The sequence below is a fragment of the Xenopus laevis genome, chromosome 3S (assembly GCF_017654675.1).
Source record: "Xenopus laevis strain J_2021 chromosome 3S, Xenopus_laevis_v10.1, whole genome shotgun sequence".
NCBI classification, from domain to species: Eukaryota; Metazoa; Chordata; class Amphibia; order Anura; family Pipidae; genus Xenopus; species Xenopus laevis.
The window spans coordinates 25,099,844-25,119,481 of NC_054376.1; positions in this window are offsets into that span (position 1 = coordinate 25,099,844).

The window sequence follows — 19,638 nt, forward strand, 5'->3', positions numbered from 1 at the left end:
GACTTTAAATTGCAAGCTCTTATGATCTATGTACAGTGCTGCAAAATAGATTGGCGATATATACAGAATAATAATTCATACTATTTATACACATATATTACATATATTGCTCTTAACTAGAATAAACAATCCATGGCACAGAACAGACCACTGGCTCCTGAAATATTACTTGAGCACAATACGAGGTTCCTAAATAGCAAGGTTTATAATTACTGAGCTATGGGAGAACAGTTAAACATTTCCTTAAATCCATAAATGCATTTTTAAGTGGATGAAAAAAAAATATTGCAGGAACTCTAGAGGGGCAACAATTACAAGAAATAGTCAATTTAAAGATCCCGTTGTTTGTAAGAAAAAAAAAAAAAGGAAATAAAAGATGAAGAAGAAACCTCTAATTAACCTTTCCTAATTTATAACATATGAACCCTAATCCCTTGATATATCTGAGTTCTACAGTTGCACCGCTTGACAAGAGCTCTGGTTTGATTAGCTAGATACATTCCATGGGATCACATTTGGCAAATTTTCTCTGTGTATCTGAGAGTGAAGCTACAAGGGGAAATGTGGGCATGTTGATGAGTACTTGCTCCGCCACAATATTCTATATAGACCCATGAACACACAGAAAGGTCACTGTTTCTAATGCCCAATGCATTTGCATTAACTACATGTAATATAAAGGTCAGTAGCACAATACAGCACCTTATCCAATCAAAACACACAGATCATACAGTTTATTGAAGTTAAAGCTTTCTCCTAATGTAGTGCTTTTCCACAATGAATAAAGGTATGGGACCTGTTATCCAGAATGCTCAGGACCTGGGGTTCTCCAGATAATGGATCTTTCCATAATTTGGATCTTCATACCTTAAGTCTACTAGGAAATCATGTAAAAATTAAATAAAACCAACAGGCTGGTTTTGCCTCCAATACAGATTAATTATATTTTAGTTTGGATCAAATACAATTTGGATATATTTGGATAAACTGGGGTCTATGGGAGACGGCCTTTCTGTAATTTGGATTTTTCTAGGTAATGGGTTTCCGGATAATGGATCCCATACCTGTATCATAACGATAGATACCTCAGCTGTGGTTTTATGGAAAAGGCTTTCAGAAGTGTAGGGCCTGGGCTAAATTAAAGGAAAATATTTGGAATAAATATAAGTATAATGTAAACATATTGATGACATTTAAAACTGCCAAAAAAATTTAGTAAAATTTGGACTGAGGCTATTTGTAAATAGGGAAAATTTATCTTATTTCTAAGCAACTTTTTAATTGATCTTCTTATATATTTTGTATGTTTTTTTTAAATATAATTTTCCCTATATTATTGCCTATTCTACATTGCAAAGTGCTGCCTAGTAATGAGGGCAATTAAGCCTAGACAACTGGACAACAGTTGTAAATCCAAGCCTGAGACTTGCCAGCAAAAAATAAAAATAATAAAATAATAAAATAAATAAATAAATAAAAATAGGAGGACTAGTGTCAAATTGTCTTAGAAAGCTGAGTATTGGCATCAAGCTGAAACATAGGGTGAACTTTAGCATTTCGGTAACATGCCGTAATTGTAAGAGCGAGGATATAATATGTCACAAGCAATAATCTGTGTTCCATAATTTCCAACTTCAAGTGTTTTTGCTGCTTCAATCTTTAAAGGGGATTGGGCTCCATCTGCTGCTCACAACATAAATCACAGCTTCTCTTTCATTGTTGCTGCCTTGGAGGAACATTAAACCAAATTAATATGGGATTTCATTTTGTTGCAGAGGTAACTTGTTATTCTGATAGCTGGTTCATACTGGGATTGGATGAGCAGCCACAGCCAGCGTGCTACGTTACTGAAACTCCCAAAATAGTAGTAAACCTGTTTATAATACGGTATAGTGAATAAAATACCCGCTCTTGTAAAATATAAGGTTATTATAAGTTACTGAGGAGTTTCATGACCATATAAAAACAGGAGGCCGAAGGCCAAGTGAATTTAAACAGTTCAAGGTGAATTCTAACATCCTTATATTTTGCAACATTGGGTACTTTATTTATTATAATACACAGGTTTCAGTGAGTCATGTGACATCACTAAGCTCCGATTATAACCGATGACATCACTAAGCACCTTTGTAAGGATATAATTTACAGGATATTCTTGGCTCTTGTGTATTATTACTTATAATAACCTGGCAGTGATAGATGATCAGCTGGAGCCTATACTTCTCTATGTGTGTAGTGCATTACTGACTTTATTACACACAGGCTGCCTCACTGATATAGTTCCCAGGAATAACACGTCACAACAGAGGGCAACTATATAAATAGAGGAAGCCTATAGGCAGGAAAATAGCACTCAAGTCAGCTAGAATATTAGGGTTAATAATGGTGACACTATAACAAACAAGGGGAAGTTGTGCACACCCATAATTTTTAAAACCATTTAAAGGGGGCGCAATGAGGCCACAAAATTCATACAGACAAACACAACGTAGGGAAGGGCAAATTTTTTCACCTTGTTTCGCAGCGGAAATGAAGCCCATAGATGTAGCCTTGTATGTCGTGTCAAAAAAAAAAAGACGCGTGTCAAAAAAAATCTTTGGCCGTCCATAGACTTTAGGTCAAATTCGCTCATCCCTAAACCAAAGAGGTCCTCTGCACTCAATCCATTATCAATAAGACAATGAGACATTGTGTGTCTTAAGCTACTAAAAGCTTTGATGTAGTTGGCCATCTTAAATTATTATTAACATGTATTTATATAGCGCCAACATATTGCGTAGCACTGTAAATATATTGCAATATATGGACAAACAATCCCTGTTTTGTTTAAAGGGTAAGGCATTTTTCAGTAGCTTAAGGCACAAAATGTCTCAATGTCCTCAATATATTGTTAGTGCAGAGAACCTCTTGTTTTTGTGAATATTGTGGTCACAGCCTCATTGCACCCCCGCTTAATGGTTTTAAAAATTAGTGATGAGAACAATTTTCCCTTGTTTGTTATAGTTATACAGGAGCAGTGACCAGCTCCATGTTGTAGCTCCCACCCTTCCCAGCTATAGTCAGGTGATCCCACTGGTGTCTAATAAAAGGGCAGCCAAGTTTGGGAGTTTTAACCTTGAAAGCAGCAAGTAAGTTACAGGTAAAATTTAGTCCCTGTGTAAAATGTATAATGAAGTAATAGAATTTTTAATGAATCAGAAGTAACTTGAGTGTAGGACTTGCCATACCAGGGATGATTACCTTATAACATTGTGTTTACGCCATTGCTTCTTTTAACCATTTCTTACATTCATTATAAATCCCATCATATGACCTAATGTGAAATTGCTCAGAGTCACCTGGAGCAATAAAACTGAGGTGTCGGGTGTCTTGTCTTATGGCTTCAGTAAAATAACATTTTGCCCTTGCCCAGGCCAAACAGGTTACACCCTCTTGATTTTGGCAGTGTAAATAACTGGTAGTATTGTAACATCAAGAACAAATTCAATTAAATTAATGGCATTTTGATCAGAAAAGCGCTCTGCAGGGGTGGTTCACCTTTAACTTAACTTTTAGTTTGTTAGAGAATGGCTGATTGTAAGCAATTTTTCAACAGGCCTTAATTTTTCTTGTTTGTAGTTTTTGAATGATTTGCTTTTTTCTTCTGATTCTTTCTAGCTTTCAAATGAGGGGGTCATCTAAAATGACAGATCATCAGTAAGGCTACAAATGTATTGTTATTGCTACTTTTTATTACTCATCTTTCTAATCAGGCCCTCTCCCATATTCCAGTCTCTCATTCAAATCAATGCATGGTTGCTAGGGTAATTTAGATCCTAGCAACTAGATTGCTGAAATTGCAAACTGGAGAGCAACTGAATAAAAAGCTAAGTAACTCAAAAACCATAAAAATTGCAAATTGTATCAGAATATCACTCTTAAAAGGTGAACAAACCCTCCCTTTAAGTTACGAGTCACATGTTCCATATCTGGCCACTAGAGGGAGAACCACAATAGGGAACCTTATTTCTCCAGTGGTTGGTCTTCAATCAGTGCTCAATGAAACATCAAATTAGAAGATTGTATGTTTATACATAGGCCTTACTTACTAAAAGGCACTGGACAAGTATCTATATATTACTCACAAGGAAAGTTTTTTGATGTTGTTGCTTCAAACTGACCAGAGACGTGACAGACGACTATTCCCTGTTCACTAACTTTTGTTTCTGACCAGTGCAACGTTACAAAATCTTTCCTTTTCTGACTAACTTAATTTTCTTCCTACTGTTTCCATTTGACCTTAATGAACAGCGGGTGGTGATGTAGTATCAGTGTAAAAAATGTCTTGAAAACGAAAAAAGTCAAATTGCAAAAGTGCTCAGAAGAACACTACAAGCAATTTTACATTAATTTGTTTCTAGAGTTACGTTTCCATTAAAGCTGAGAACTTTTGTCATGATGGTTTTCATTTAGGCCCCAGGCACACGGGGTATTTGTCAGTTGCTTCCCTCTGTAGAACAGAATGACTCTCTATCCGCTCCCATAGAGCTCCATCTACATAGACTGCATTATTACTATTATCAGTTTTGGACTGGCCCATCGGGATTGCAGGAAAGACATATCTTTTACACCCTCCAGGTACAGTTTTCTGGGGATGAGGCTGTTTATTTGTACCCCTGTAAAACATTCACAATGAAAAACAATATATTTATGTGTCTCCTGGAGAAAAAAAAAACATCCGCACTGATCAGTTCTGCAGAGTAAAGGAGTAAATTGAAGCCAACGGATGCCCAAATTACTTTCATTCATAATCTGACTCCAAAATCCATTCTTAGAAAGGAACCCAAATTCTGCCCACCACAACTATACTCAATAGTTTCATAAAGTTCTGCTTTGATCCATTTCTGGTCCATCTGGAAAGCACTAATATTGTATGGGAATAGGCAGAGGACCACATAACTTTCTTTTTCCTAAAGCCACTTAGTACACAGCTTTATGCAGTACTATTATTGCACATATTCCACAGCCTTGGTGCAAGGTATGATCGGTATCACATTCACACACACACACTGGGGTCAGTTAATATTATTATTAATGAATAGTTAAACACAAATGGGTGACAATAAAGCCATATTAATTATCCTAGGGTAGGGAGGCCACAAGCAGATGAAAGCTGCAGCCAAGTTGTTCCCTCAAGACTGAGTGAGCAGCATATCTGCCTATGTATGGGGTCTTCAGGAGCTTCTGCCTGTTTGATGTCTAGCCAAGGTATCAGTGGGACACGTTTAAATATCCTCTTGGATAAGGACCGCAGGGGTGTAGCGCACCATGTTACTGATCTTCCCATGTATGGCTAAATAAAGTCCCAGCTGGCAGGATTTTGACCAGTGAATATTATGTCTAAGTAGCTTGGACTCCTTATGGGCATAAGTCCTGGGAAGTGACGACAATTACATTTCTGGGTTAATTTTCCTTTCCATTTCTTGGACAACTGGCAGGGGCAAAACTACCATCAAACAAATGGTGGGCAGGCAGGGTTACTTTTGAGCATGTATTCCTTTGGGTACATAGATATCCACAGTGAAAACCGTATAAGTTTGGGGCTATGGCACCCAAGGGCCACCCTGTTAAAGTTGCCACCCCCTGGGCACAGTTCATATATATATATATATATATATATATATATATATATATATATATATATATATATATATATATATATATATATATATATAAATACAGCCTGGAAATTTGCATTTCTCAATGTTGCCTGTTAATTAAAAGCTGTGGTGCTTATTCAGTTCCAAACTGAATGCTGTTCTTCGTCTCCTAAACCTTAATTTGGGGGATCCCCAATGCTGACCCTGCCCATGTCATCATCGACATTTATAGGTAAAAAAATTGAAAGTGACCTATAATGAAATATTCTTTATGACCGATATTCCTAGTCCATGAAGTTTTTGAATGCTTTGTGAAACTGGGGAACACCCAACAGAACCAAAGCTGTGGCTGCCTGTGAACCGGCAATGAAAGGGTGTGAGCGAGGGAACAGAATCCTAAACATTGCAAAAGTCGTGTTTGCAGGGAGAATTTGGCTGCGGAGGTCACAGAAACCGCAAACAAAATATTAAATGTGAAAAAACTCCCCCTTTCCTGTCAGTTGATGAGTGAATCCAGCTGAAAATGATTTTCTCAATAAAAAGATGATTATTACTTAAGAATAAAAAAATAAACATCTGCGCTGGATCTTGAAGCTGCCAAAAGCCCTCTTTCCTTTCCCTGAGCTCCATGCCTTAGTACAGAGCAGAGCTCACTTGTCGCTGACAGGCTGGAGCGGAGCTTTGTGATACACACAGAACAGGGGCTTTTGTGGGATCCCAGAAACAAGGCCTAATTAATCCCTACAAAGCCCTCAGGGCTCCACTCACGCAATGCCCTCCTGCTGGTAATAAGCTACAACTCCCAGCATCCCCAGCCGGCCTGTAGGTGTTGCAGGTACACTTTAAAGCAACTGTGCTGTCTTTGAGTCAATTATTTCTTCCCACAAAATGTATGGCTGCAGAGCTTAAAGGGCATGTAAAGGCAAAAAAATAAAATCCCATTTTTACTTTCTTTAATGAAAAAGAAACCTATCTCCAATATGCTTTAATTAAAAAATGTGTACTGTTTTTATAAGAAACCTGACTGTATGCAGTGAAATTCTCCCTTCATTTACTGGATAGGAATTGTCAGACGGCCCCTAACTGCTGAGCAGGGAAACAATCATACTTATGAACAGCAGGGGGAGCCCCCGCCTTACTTCCCAGCCATGCAGAACTCAAACAGCTTTGTTTATGACGATCCCTAAGCAGCCCAGACCACACTGAGCATGTGCACAGTCTTAGTCTTGCAAAGATGTTTAACAAAGTTACAAGATGGTGACCCCTGTAGCCAACTTTGAAAGCATAAATTATTTGTTTGATTAGGCTTGTGGTGCAGTAAGTTCATGTTTATATTTAGTATACAAAATACAGCATTTCTAGCCTTGTTCTATTTTAGACTTTACATGCCCTTTAACAGTAAATGTTGTGCCCCCATAGACTTTTTACTGCACTGCATTACAAAGGAAGGGACATTATCTGGCCATTTATGAATTATTTGCATGGCTCAGTGAAACAAGGGCACTCTGTAGATAAGCAGAACCTTGCCTGGGTTAGGAAACACAATGGAGTGGCTATCCTCCAGCTCTGGTAAATGTTCCGTCTGGGGCAATGCTCAATGCCCCTGCCTCTTCTGCTTCACTGTCAGAACAGGGGTTCTCATTCATTTCATAGTGACTGCCACCTACAAGTAACATACAGGCTCATCCAGCACCGTTAATGCCTGCACTGGGCACTGGGCAGCTAAGGGGATTTGACAGTTGCCAAAGGGTTGCAGGTAATTCTAACACTAGTGTGCTCCATTGGTGGTATGTCCTGCCATCCCAAATAACTTTCTACTCTAGGCCCAGACTTCTGTGGACTTCGCATGAATTCAGGCCAGAACAGAAATAAAGGGCACCTTTTCCAGTATTTACGGAGGGTAGCAATTATTTTTTCTCATTCTGGGGTCACAGTGTCATTATATGCTGGGGTAACTGTGCCACTTAATGCTGGGTGACTATCAGGCCCAGATTTTCAGAGCAGGTATCCCTAGGCCAGATGAACCTCATCACTACTTTTCGCAACCTACTCCTCTTTCACGCATGCTATTTTCACTTGTCGGGTCCAGAGCACTGGAAATTTGAGCGACATGTAAAGAGCTATCAGATTTCCTGCACGTTCCCAGAGCTTTGTAACCAAGTTAGATGCGGTTGGATGGCCATCCCAAAATCCTGCCACCCTAGGCCCAGGCATTTGTGGTCTTCCCAAAAATCAAAGCCAAGTGTCTGTAGCAATATATGGTGGAAGTAGGCACTTATGGTGAACATGGTGGAGACCAGAAAGAGGTGATTTCTGTAGAATGTACCAACCATATCCATTAGGTGTGGTTACAAAAGTGGCACGGCATGTGCATGCATCCCGATTTAATCTTACTAAGTGCCCGTCTGGATGGGTTTTCGTAACTAACCTTTCTTGAACTACTCTTCCAGAGACCCTGTAGGTTTCAAAAGGATAACTTATCCCAGCCCAGGGTTCACAAGATCAATATTCGGCCTGCCCTCGGCCCATAGAATGTCAGAGAGAGGGAGTTGGAGAGCGCCGGAGGGAGAGGGAAACAAAACTGAAGGGAAATAAGAGCTCCTTCAGAAAGAAAAACATGCAGGGGAAAGACGTGGGTATATCAGGATACATATGGGCCACTGGGAACGTGCATTCCATTGGCATGATGTTATGAGAGGGGCAGATACCAGAGCACCTGCAAGGCTTCAATTACATGCTTCTCTTGAGCACCACAACATCACGGCTGGAACATGCCAGGAAATGCTCATGTTTTATATCAAACCCGCTTCCATGGGAGCAGATATGGAATACATCAAGTGTGGCTCTAACGGCACATAATCCCCCCACCCCTCAGATGAAGGCTGCAGATGTAATAAATCAAAACATCTTCACCAAATTAGAATGCAGGGGCAAAAGCAGGGTTTCCATTAGGGGGCAGTCACTGCATCCACCACCAAAACATGATGTGCCAATGGAGCCAAATGCAAAGGTTCTTGCTCTTGGGAGCAGTTGGACAACCGCCCCCCCCCCCCATTCCTGTGGGACTAATTGACTGGAGTAGGTGCTACTTTGCACAAGTGCAGTTAACCGTACAAAAACATTAGAACTTTGCTTTTATCTTTTCAACATGTCGTAGGGTGATCAAAACAGGTTCCTATGGTTACTAACAGAGCTGTTTCATTATACCAAAGTGGTTACCCACAGCAACCTATCAGCTTGACATTGTTAACTTTTCCTTCGATTATTCCAGATAGGTTTTGCTTGGGCTGATCTTAATGTTACACAAATGAAAGTGCAATTAACCGTGGGCAAAAAATCTTACCATGCGGCAACTGGTAGATATAGTTTCTAAATTTCACCAAAGCAGTTACCCAGGTACCCAATCATATCTTTGCTTGCTGAGTGCTTGATATGAGGGTCGGACTGGCCAAACCCATGCTCCGATCAGCTGGCCCCTACAGTGTGGCTCGATGCCGATGGTATAGAGCTTGGGTCCAGAGTTTGGAAGTGACTGTCAGGGGGGCCCTTGGGGATGCAGCCCTGGTGGGCCCCCAATGCTCCAGTCTGACCTTGCTTGTTATGGTTGCTAACATAGTTATTACTTGTAATAGGGTGATCACTCCTGGTTGCTATTGCAATAAAGCAATTGAGTCCATAGAAATGAGCCCCTAAATGCGCTGAAGAAATCACTTTGAGGGTCCTGCTCTTACACAAGAGTGGGCAGTAGCTTCCAACCCATGGAACAGAAAAGCAAGAGGAGATAAAAGCTCACATACATTTGAGATCTGTTAAAGGACATGAAAACCTTTGCAAATTCTTCTGAGCTTTTTGGCAATTAAGCTGGCCATAGACGCAAAGATTCACCGTGTGTGGAGTGTCCCGACATTTGTCGTGTTATGGTGATCGGTCGTTCAGTCGATCAGACAGGTTAGAATATTTCTGTCGGCTGCTAATAATTTCTCTGCATGTATTGCCGATTGTACGGTTTTCAGTGGGAGACTGTCACTAGCTTTTGTCGGACATAACTTTCGTACGATTGCTTTAGGGGCAGAACATTGTCGGATCTGTTCTTTTACTACTTTATTTGATTTGAAAGGTTAGTGGCAGGTCGAGAGATTGGGACGTCCGATTGTTCGTCCGATATAGCAGGTAAATCTGCACGTCAGATTAACCCAAATGTTTTTTAAGCTGTTAGCTGTTTTTACACTGATCATGTAAAAAAAGCAAACCAACAGCACCCCCTGTTGGTCATTTCAGCCAACTGGATACAGTCGGATAAAAATGTAGTGTAGTGATGAGCAGCACAGGACCGGAGAATCCGGGACCCACCGGGCTACTGTGTCAGGGACTACACCCCCTATGGCCCCCCACCCCACCTGCAACACCCCTATGCCTTCTCCATGCACCTTATTCTTTTTTTGGCCACAAATGAGGCCAGGGTGGAGGTCAAGGGGTAGCACCCAGAATTTCAAGTCACAGAGAGGGTCTTGGTTGGCAGGGCCCACCAGGTTTTTTCACAGTGTCCGGCCGGTACAGTCCAAAATGCATTGGAGCCAGTGGGTATGGCAAATGAACGCATGCTAAAATTCTAGGCAGAAACTCAAAAATGTTTGGCATTCACGAAAATGTAAATTTTGCCACAAATCTATAAATCTTGCTAATCAGCACAACATCACATGAACAGTCAGTTGAACTGATGAGTAGTGAAATCAATGATTACAACAAGTCCAGTTGTTTTAGAATTACTTCTACCAGATATAACATGGCAAGACTTTCCTTTTCTTTTCTTGTCAAATAGCCAGCAGGTGGCGATGTTGTTTAAACTCATTATATTAGCAGTGTAAATACTGAACAAAAATATCTAGAAAACTAGCGCAAAAAAAATTCATGCAAATTACATAAGTGTTTTGAGCAATTTTTACATTCGTTTGTTTCCAGGGTTTACATTTCCTTTAATGGAACATTGCAGAAACACCTTTCTTTGTAATTATGGTATTATTGCCCTTGAAACGGAAACAGTATCAGCCCACAAGAGCTTGCAGTCTAATTCTGCGAGAAGGATAAGGCAGGGCACAGTAGCATTACTAAGTCCTTGTTTTGAGTCTGGACTAAGTCGGCTGCTGGATGTGTTACAAAATGTCATGCTCAATTTCCCCTGCATGGGTTCCTGATACTAAAGCGCTGCTCTCTACTGTTCTCACACTCCTCAAGATTTTATCCGACCTTCTGCCTGGAAGGTCAAAATGTGGAAAAGAAATTAGTGTCTTTTCGGGTTTTTTCCAAGAATTATTATATTTTTATAAAACCCAGCAGTTCAGCCCTTCCTCAGCAGTGCAGTCATCTCTAGTAGCGACTCTCATTAGCCACAGCTTGGGTGGGTTATGGCAAAGGACTTTTAAAGGAAAACTGTACCTTTAGAACTGATACCATATATCAGAATAAATGAGCCATTAGCACATACTACTAGAAAAGTATGTTTTTCATGAAAAGCCTGTATATACAACCCTATTTTACATGTGATTAATTTTCACAGTCCTGCAATAAGTTTCCGTTTATTATTATTATAGTGTATATTATAGTGTTATATGAAGCAGCAATGTTTTCTGCAGCACAGTGCATTAAACAGGGACAAATCAATGCAAACTCAGAAAAAAGGTGGTAAGTAATAAGTAATAAGTAAAAACAACTTTCTGTAAACGGCACAAAAAAAACCTGATCACACACATTGTGTAACTAGCTGCAGGCCTCTGTGCTCCTTTTTAGAGACTGCATTAGGAAGCACTTGATCCCAGGGGGTTGACTGAGAGATGCCCACCCACCTCTTATCTTCCCCAACTTACGGATTCTACGCTACTTCCACAAGTGGTAAGCACAAGGCTGTTGTGCCTCCAGACCCCTGGAAGCAAGTCTTACTTAGATGAGCACTAGGCTAAGGAACCCCCTATCCCCCCAGGCAGCGCCGGATTTCACTTCTGGGCGCCCCTAGGCTGCGCAGTCCGACCAGGCGGCCCGCCTTCCCAGCGCACCGGCAAAAAACGCCGGCGCAGCTGGTGTAGTTGAACGGCGGCTGGGCGGCATGCAGCCCCTATTTTTTTGCCGCCCTAGGCCCGGGCCTATGCGGCCTTGCCGCAAATCCGGGCCTGCCCCCAGGATGTAACCCTACCATTCAATTAAAACACAGAGACGTATTTTGGCAAAAATCCGTCACAGGCTTTATTTAACAGTTTAAGTATCAAGGACTAGGTACACCCTGACCCCAGTTGCGGCTCTTATTCTCCAAACGTGGGCTCACTGCCCAAAAATTGGTCAAACATGAAGCAGGGATCATGGGGCGGAGCACCCTCCATGAACGCTTTTAAGCCCATCCCCCTGCTCCCTCGTTGTGCATAAATGGCACTAACCCAGTCTCTTGCATGCCTCAGACAAGACCGTGCAGTCCAAATCTGATGCACACTTGCGACTCCATCAAGGTAGGCCTGCACCATGACCAACTCATACTCCTAGTGTCATACTTCTAGAGCCGCACTGAAGCACTCTGGCTCAATACCACCTTGACCTTCCTTGAGCCACAGCTGACCCAGGCAAGTACTGTTGACCACCACAGATAATGGTACTCCAGAGGAAGGCAAAAACTCTAGCGCTTTTCAGCCAATTAGCACTACAAGAAAAATTCTTTCCTGACCCCATCCAGGGTCGTAAAACAACCTGGAGCACCGTTGTTTCAAATGGATCCATTTTACCTAGGGAGGGAGGGTGGGAAACAAAAAAACACAAGTAAGTCTGAATTATTTTACTGTACATCCCCTTAAAAACCCTTCCAAACCAGCACTCCTCCCCTTGCCTCCTCCCCTAGCCTGTCCCTCTTTTCTCCTCCACTGTTAGCCCCCCTCCATTGTTCTTACCTGGGGGCTGGGTAGTGAGAGACTAGGCTACACCTGGGGGGAAGGGGGGCCACGCCTAACCCCATGTCAGCCCTAAACGGGCTTCATTCCTCCTAAGGGGCATACTCTCAGTTGTAATTGGAGAACTGAAGGATAGTATGTATAGACTAGTCCAGGCACGTGGGGCCAATTGCGGACTGTTTTCAAATTTACACCGGCCCTCAGCTTCCATCATGAAATGAATCATATTGTGGCCCACCAGCATAGTGCGATCAGGAATCTCATAGCCGTAGCAGTAATATTTAGTATTAAGTGTTAGCAATAGACACATATGGCACTTAGTGATGCTCCGCCCTCACATACTTCTTTGGGGCTGAAGGTGCAATACACGTTCTGATGTTCCAGTACAGTAACACACACACACAGCAGTATAGACCAAGTGGCAGATCATTTCACTAATGTGCCCAAATATTACTGCTACAGCTACACGATTCTTGTAATTTAATGATTCTTGTAAAGAATGTCAGGCTGAATGGTCGGCCTCCACACATTTTCACCTCACCAAATCTGGCCCTCGTTGCAAAAAGTTTGGACACCCCTAGTCTAGTCAATTGGCAACAGTAACAGTACCTCTGATGAGGTTAAAAAGGCTACTGATTTCCAACTCCAGCAGTCCAGTGCCATAAGTTAGCCTCTCTCTCTTGATCTGCCTCCATTTACCTTCCCAGTTACACAAACCAGCGTGGTCACACCTACCCCAACTGCATTATATTGGTACACAGGGCCCATGTACGGTTCATGAGGGAGGGCCACACCAAAGAAGCCCCAGAAGATACGAATTGGGCAGGGCTTTATCTTATACGGCTTTGGCTGCCAACCTTTTATCTTAAAGGGGTTGTTCACCTTCCAAACAATTTTTCAGTTCAGTTGTTTTCTGATTGTTCCCAGAAATAAAGATTTTTTTTCAATTACTTTCCATTACTTATTTTTTACCATTTTGCCAAAATCGAAGTTTAAAGTTCACTATTCATGTCTGGTGTTTCAGTCTGGCAGCTCAGTATTTCAGATGCAGACTAGAATTTCACAACATTTAGGGTAGAACTACATGGCCAATTTCAATGCGTTTTCGGCGGATCTGACGTGCTGCACCAAAACGCAGGCGTCAAGTCAGATGCGACGGAAAATAAGGTAAGTAACAGCAATGTTGGATGCTGTTGTGCCTACATCCGACAGTCGTGTCGGATAAACACTGCGACACCATCCGACATTTGTATTACTTACCTTATTTTCTGTTGCATCCGACTTGACGCTGGCGTTTTGGCGCAGCACGTCAGATCCGCAGAATATGCACTGAAATCGGCCGTGTAGTTCTACCCTATGTTGATACAATTGGGGGCAAATTTATCAATGGTCGAAGTTCGAAGTTAAAAAAACGTCGAAATTCTAATTAAAAAAGAATAGAAGTCGAAGTTTTTTGGGGGTCCACATTTCTTTCCTTCTATTGTGTATACATGGGCTTCTGTATCAGACTTCCTTCTGTCAACTTAAACCTCCAGGGCTAGGGCATGCTCAGTTTTCTCCTCTCTACCTCTCCTCCTCCCTTTTCCCCCCTCCCTGCTGTAATCTGATGCCAGAGCTATGAGTGAGCAGGGAGAGACTCAGACAGGAAGTGATGAAACAGCAAGCTAATATGGCAGCTGCTATCCTAAACAAACAGAGAGAGCTTCTAGAGATGTTTACTCAGGTATGGTAACGCATTCGGCAGAATAAATATAGTGTTATCGCTTGCACTATTGTGGCTAATCTATTGCCAATAAACTGCTTTAGTAGCTTTCCTTCTCCTTTAAGTTAAAAGGAGCAGTGTTTTGCTTCCCCTGGTAACCTGCACCTAATGTGGAGTTTCCCAACTCACCTCATGGCAGCAACTCCCATGGTGGGGGCGGTGGAGCATAAGTGAGCGAGTAGAAGTTTGGGGTCGGATGGCCCTTCCAAGGTGAATTTGGTGTAAACTCTTATGAGCAAGGCCTTCAGATCCCATTTTTTATTCTGTAACCTTCCTTGTAAAAGACCCTGTTTGTTAAAAATGATTGTAAAGTGCTGTGTAACCTGCTGGCCACAAAGCCTGGGCCTACGGTGGCACAAATAAAGTTTTTCAGCATCCAACAACTTCTACATATTTTTAAGAATATTGGGAGCACGGGAGATTTTGCTTCTGAAACCTCCTACGCCGATAGGAGTAGTGGGGGCAGTGGAGAGTAAGCATGCGAGCCCTTCCAAAGGGAATTTGGCATTGCGGCACCCACCTGTAAACATGGGCCTGATGATGATCATGATGAGCGGTTTACTATTATATTCCCTGATTATATTTTGGATAGCTGACAGATGTGGCCTTATAAAACTTTACCCCTAGCCTGGAGATATGGCTGGTACTGGGGTTCTTTTTCTTTCATACTGTTGGGTACTTTATAGGGATGCACTGAATTCTACATTTAGTCAATTTAAGGGTTCTGTCAAACCCTGAACTGAATTAAACGGGTGGTTCACCTTTACCTTAACTTTTAATATGTTATAGAATGGTCAATTCTAAGTCACTTTTTAATTGTTCTTTATTTTTTTATATAGTTTTTGTAATTATTTGTATTCTTCTTCACTCTCTACATCATACTAAAGGTTAAATTAAAGATGAACGGCCCCTTTAAGCAGGACTTGCCCGAATCGAATCCAAACCCTTCAGGCCACGTTGATTAAGGGGATCAAAGTTTTTCCTGCAAACTGACAAGCACGAACTCTCTTTCCCCCTTCCATCTCTTTATTTTACATATTCAAATTGAATATGCAAATTAGAGTTCAGATTCAGTTCAGAATTCAGCTGAATTCTTCCTGATTGCAGAAGCCTGAAAATAGGGATTTGGTGCAACCCAATGCATCACCCATGCTTTGGATGAGATGAGGGGTTAATTATTGCAGTAAATATGTACATTATGTACACTCATTTTAAGTGGTCATTACTTATTTTAATATTACATATAAAAGATCTGTGCATGGGGGATACTGGCATTACTTTCTCTTTCTGAATCTTATATTCTCTTGTATCATGCAACCCACTTCCTAAAATGTAATTATTCAATTATCTTTATGAAGTTTCTTTATCGAAAAAACTTTATCTTTAAGCAGTGGTACATAGAATTGTTAGATATGTGTTGAACAGGTATTTGACAACAAATTACATTTTATTATTGAATTGTAATTTAGGGATAATCATACACAGTAATGGGCTTATTTACTTAAATCTGCATTGACTTCTACATGATCTCGGCAGGTTTGAGATGGAGGACTTTTTTATTCAGACTTTTAGCAGCATCAATGTTAAATAAATCATGAAAATTTCAAAAAAAATTCTACGAAAAAATTGTGTTTTTCCCCTTTAAAACGTACTCCCTCAAAAAAAATCATAATTGAGTAAATAACCCTCTAAGTGTCTTTCTTTCTTTGCATTAATACTGCATAATAGGGAGAGATTGTGCCTATAGTAACAGTGGGATAATAGTCTCTGGGAAGGGAGTGTGACCGTGGGATAGCAGGTATAGTAGGGAGAGATGGTGCCTATAGTAACAGTGGGATAATAGTCTCTGGGAAGGGAGTGACTGTGGGATAGCAGGTATAGTAGGGAGAGATGGTGCCTATAGTAACAGTGGGATAATAGTCTCTGGGAAGGGAGTGTGACTGTGGGATAGCAGGTATAGTAGGAAGAGATGGTGCCTATAGTAGCAGTAGGATAATAGTTTCTGGGAAGGGACTGTGACTGTGGGATAGCAGGTATAGTAGGGAGAGATGGTGCCTATAGTAACAGTGGGGATAATAATCTCTGGGAAAGGAGTGTGGCTGTTGGATAGCAGGTATAGTAGGGAGAGATGTTGTCTATAGTAACAGTGGGATAATAGTCTCTGGGAAGGGAATGTGACTGTGGGATAGCAGGTATAGTAGGGAGAGATGGTGCCTATAGTAACAGTGGGGATAATAATCTCTGGGAAAGGAGTGTGGCTGTGGGATAGCAGGTATAGTAGGGAGAGATGTGCCTATAGTAGCAGTGGATAATAGTCTGTGGCTGTGGGATAGCAGGTATAGTAGGGAGAGATGGTGCCTATAGTAACAGTGGGATAATAGTCTCTGGGAAAGGAGTGTGGCTGTGGGATAGCAGGTATTTAAGAGGGAGATAGTACCTAACAAATGTCACAAAAAACTTCATATGATAGCCAGAAAGGTCCAATAAATATCCAGACAGAGGAATAAGAAGATGATATGGAATAAGAGAAGCCTATAGAGCAAATCAGCCACCTCCCACCTGCAGGCTGTAAATATGTGTTATAATCTGGCTGTAGGTTTGTGTTGGCAGGAAAGCATGAGGAATAAAGGAGAGTTAGCAATTGTCGGTTGCATTCCTCCTTGCGGCCTGAGCCAGAGAGAGAGAGAGCGGCTTAAGCAGAAGTCAGGGGATTTGGCGCCTGTTGTTCTTGGCTGCCGTTCATCTGGAAGTTTTTCCATTCCATCCCTTAGCAGTAAGGAAAGGGTTCTGTGAAATATGACACAATAAAATCCATTCATGACATCCGCCTCTTCTTGCCTTCAACAAACAAAAATGGCGGTTGGGTTCAAAGACTATGCAGGGGGGCAGGAAAGTGGGGGTCATAGGGGCATTGGAACATTCCCAAAATTAACAGCAGAATTCTGCACTCAGAATGTGTAGCCTTTCTGCCTTGCCACTATACGCCATCTTTCCCCCCATACTCTGTTCCCAGCTACTCGTTAAGTGGCTAATTGCTCTCTCTTCTGCGCAGCTTAGCAAATCTGTACCTTTCTCATGGATGGATTGTGGGAGTGCCATACGCCAAGCTGTGGGAAAGATCCCTGGAGTCCCATCTAACATCTGATTCAGCTTTTACTTAAGCCCCAAACATACAGCTGAGGCAGTTTCTTTAAAGAAAACACAAAGCCATTAGGTTTATTTTATAAGCAAATATCAGAAGATTAAATCTTTACCTGCCAGAATACAATTTTCCTCCTGCTAGATCTTCTCACCCTAATGGAGCTGCGGTATTTTGTTTTTCTGTTTTTAAAGGGCCATAAACATCAGGATATGATAAAAATGCAATGTATGCACTTACACATAATAGTAACTAAAGCTTAAAGTACAACTAAACCCTAAAAAGAAATATGGTTACAAATGTCATTTTATATACTGAACTTGTTGCACCAGCCTAAAGTTTCAGCTTCTCGATAGCAGCAATGATCCAGGACTTCAGACTCACAGGGGGTCACCATCTTGGAAAGTGTCTCACAAGCTCAGTGGGCTCTGAGCAGCTGTTGAGAAGCTAAACTTAGGGGTTGTTGCAAATTAACAAGCAGAAAATGAGGTTTGTCTGTAATATAAGCTGATGCTACAGGGCTGATTATTAAATTCTGATGCTAATTGCTTTGGTTTCTGTGCTGCCATGTAGTAATTATCTGTATTAATTACAGCCTTATATTGTGACATTTATATTCTATACATACAGTATATTGTATATAGAGTCGGTTCCTAAGCTCAGTAAGTGACAGCAGCACAGAGCATGTGCAGTAAATCAGCAGAAAAGAAGATGGGGAGCTACTGGGGCATCTTTGGAGACACAGATCTTTACTGCTAAAGGGCTGTGGTTACATAGTATATTTTGCTGAAAAAAAACCAAGTCCATTAAGTTCAACCTTTTAGGTCTATATATACCTGCCTTACTGATAGCTGATCCAGAGGAAGGCAAAAAAAATCCTCTTCAACCTCAGAAGGGGGAAAAATTCCTTCCTGACTCCAAGATGGCAATCAGACTAGTTTCTGGTTCAACTTGTACTATGAGCTATTTCCCATAACCCTGTATTCCCTTCCCAAAAATCCATCCAACCCCTTCCGAAAGGTATCTAATGCATCAGCCATCATCACTGATTGAGGGAGAGAGTTTCACATGTTCATAGCTCTCACTGTAAAAAAAAAACCCTTCCAAATATTTAGCCGGAACCTCCTTTTTTTCTAATCGGAATGGGTGCCAACGTGTTGCTGGAAGGATCTACTGGTGAATAAAGCAACAGAGAGATTATTATATGATCCCTTATACATAGTTATCGTATCACGCCTCAAGCGCTTCTTCTCCAGCGTGAACATCCCCAATTTGGCCAGTCTTTCCTCATAGCTAAGATTTTCCATACCTTTTACCAGCTTAGTTTACAAGCTTAGTTGCCCTTATCTGCACCCTCTCTAATTCAATAATGTCCTGTTTGAGCACTGGAAACCAAACCTTGTTGCTGCTGACTGGCATTGCTTGCTACAGACAAGTTTATTATCTACAAGGACTCCAAGGACCTTTTCCATTATAGATATGCCTAGTGCAGTCCCATTAAAGTGGACCTGTCACCCAAACACAAAAATCTGTATAATAAAAGTCCTTTTCAAATTAAACATGAAATTAAATTTCTATATTTTATTAAAAGCATTCATAGCTGTAAGATCAATTCAAAATTTCAGCTTAGGCATAGAGGCGGGGCAGACAAATACTTTCACTTTCCATTCAGCACTTTCTAGATGTCACTACTCTCCCCACATTCCCCTGTTCTCTTCAACATTTAATTGTGTAGCCAGTTCATGGGGATGGACATCAGGTCCCCCATTCTGGTGCAAAAACATGATTCTGAGATTCTGCCTGCTTGCTGTAATTATGAATTCCCAGACTGAAGGAAACAAGATTCAAATAATTTATATTGTTAAATTAAAGTTCATTTTGCATGACCAATGTGATAAAATAGGATTTTGAATACATTTTTGGGTGACGGGTCCCTTTTAAGGGAATACATCCCAGGTGCATGACTTTACATTTATCATCATTGAATCTCATCTGCCACTTAGCCGCAAAGATTGCCAGTTTATCAAGATCAAGGATGCCGCATTCTGGATTGAATTAATTGGGCTGCATAGTTTTGTGTCATCTGCAAACACGGATACATTACTTACAATACCCTCCCCTAAGTCATTAATGAACAAGTTAAATAAAAATGGGCCAAATACCGAGCCCTGAGGG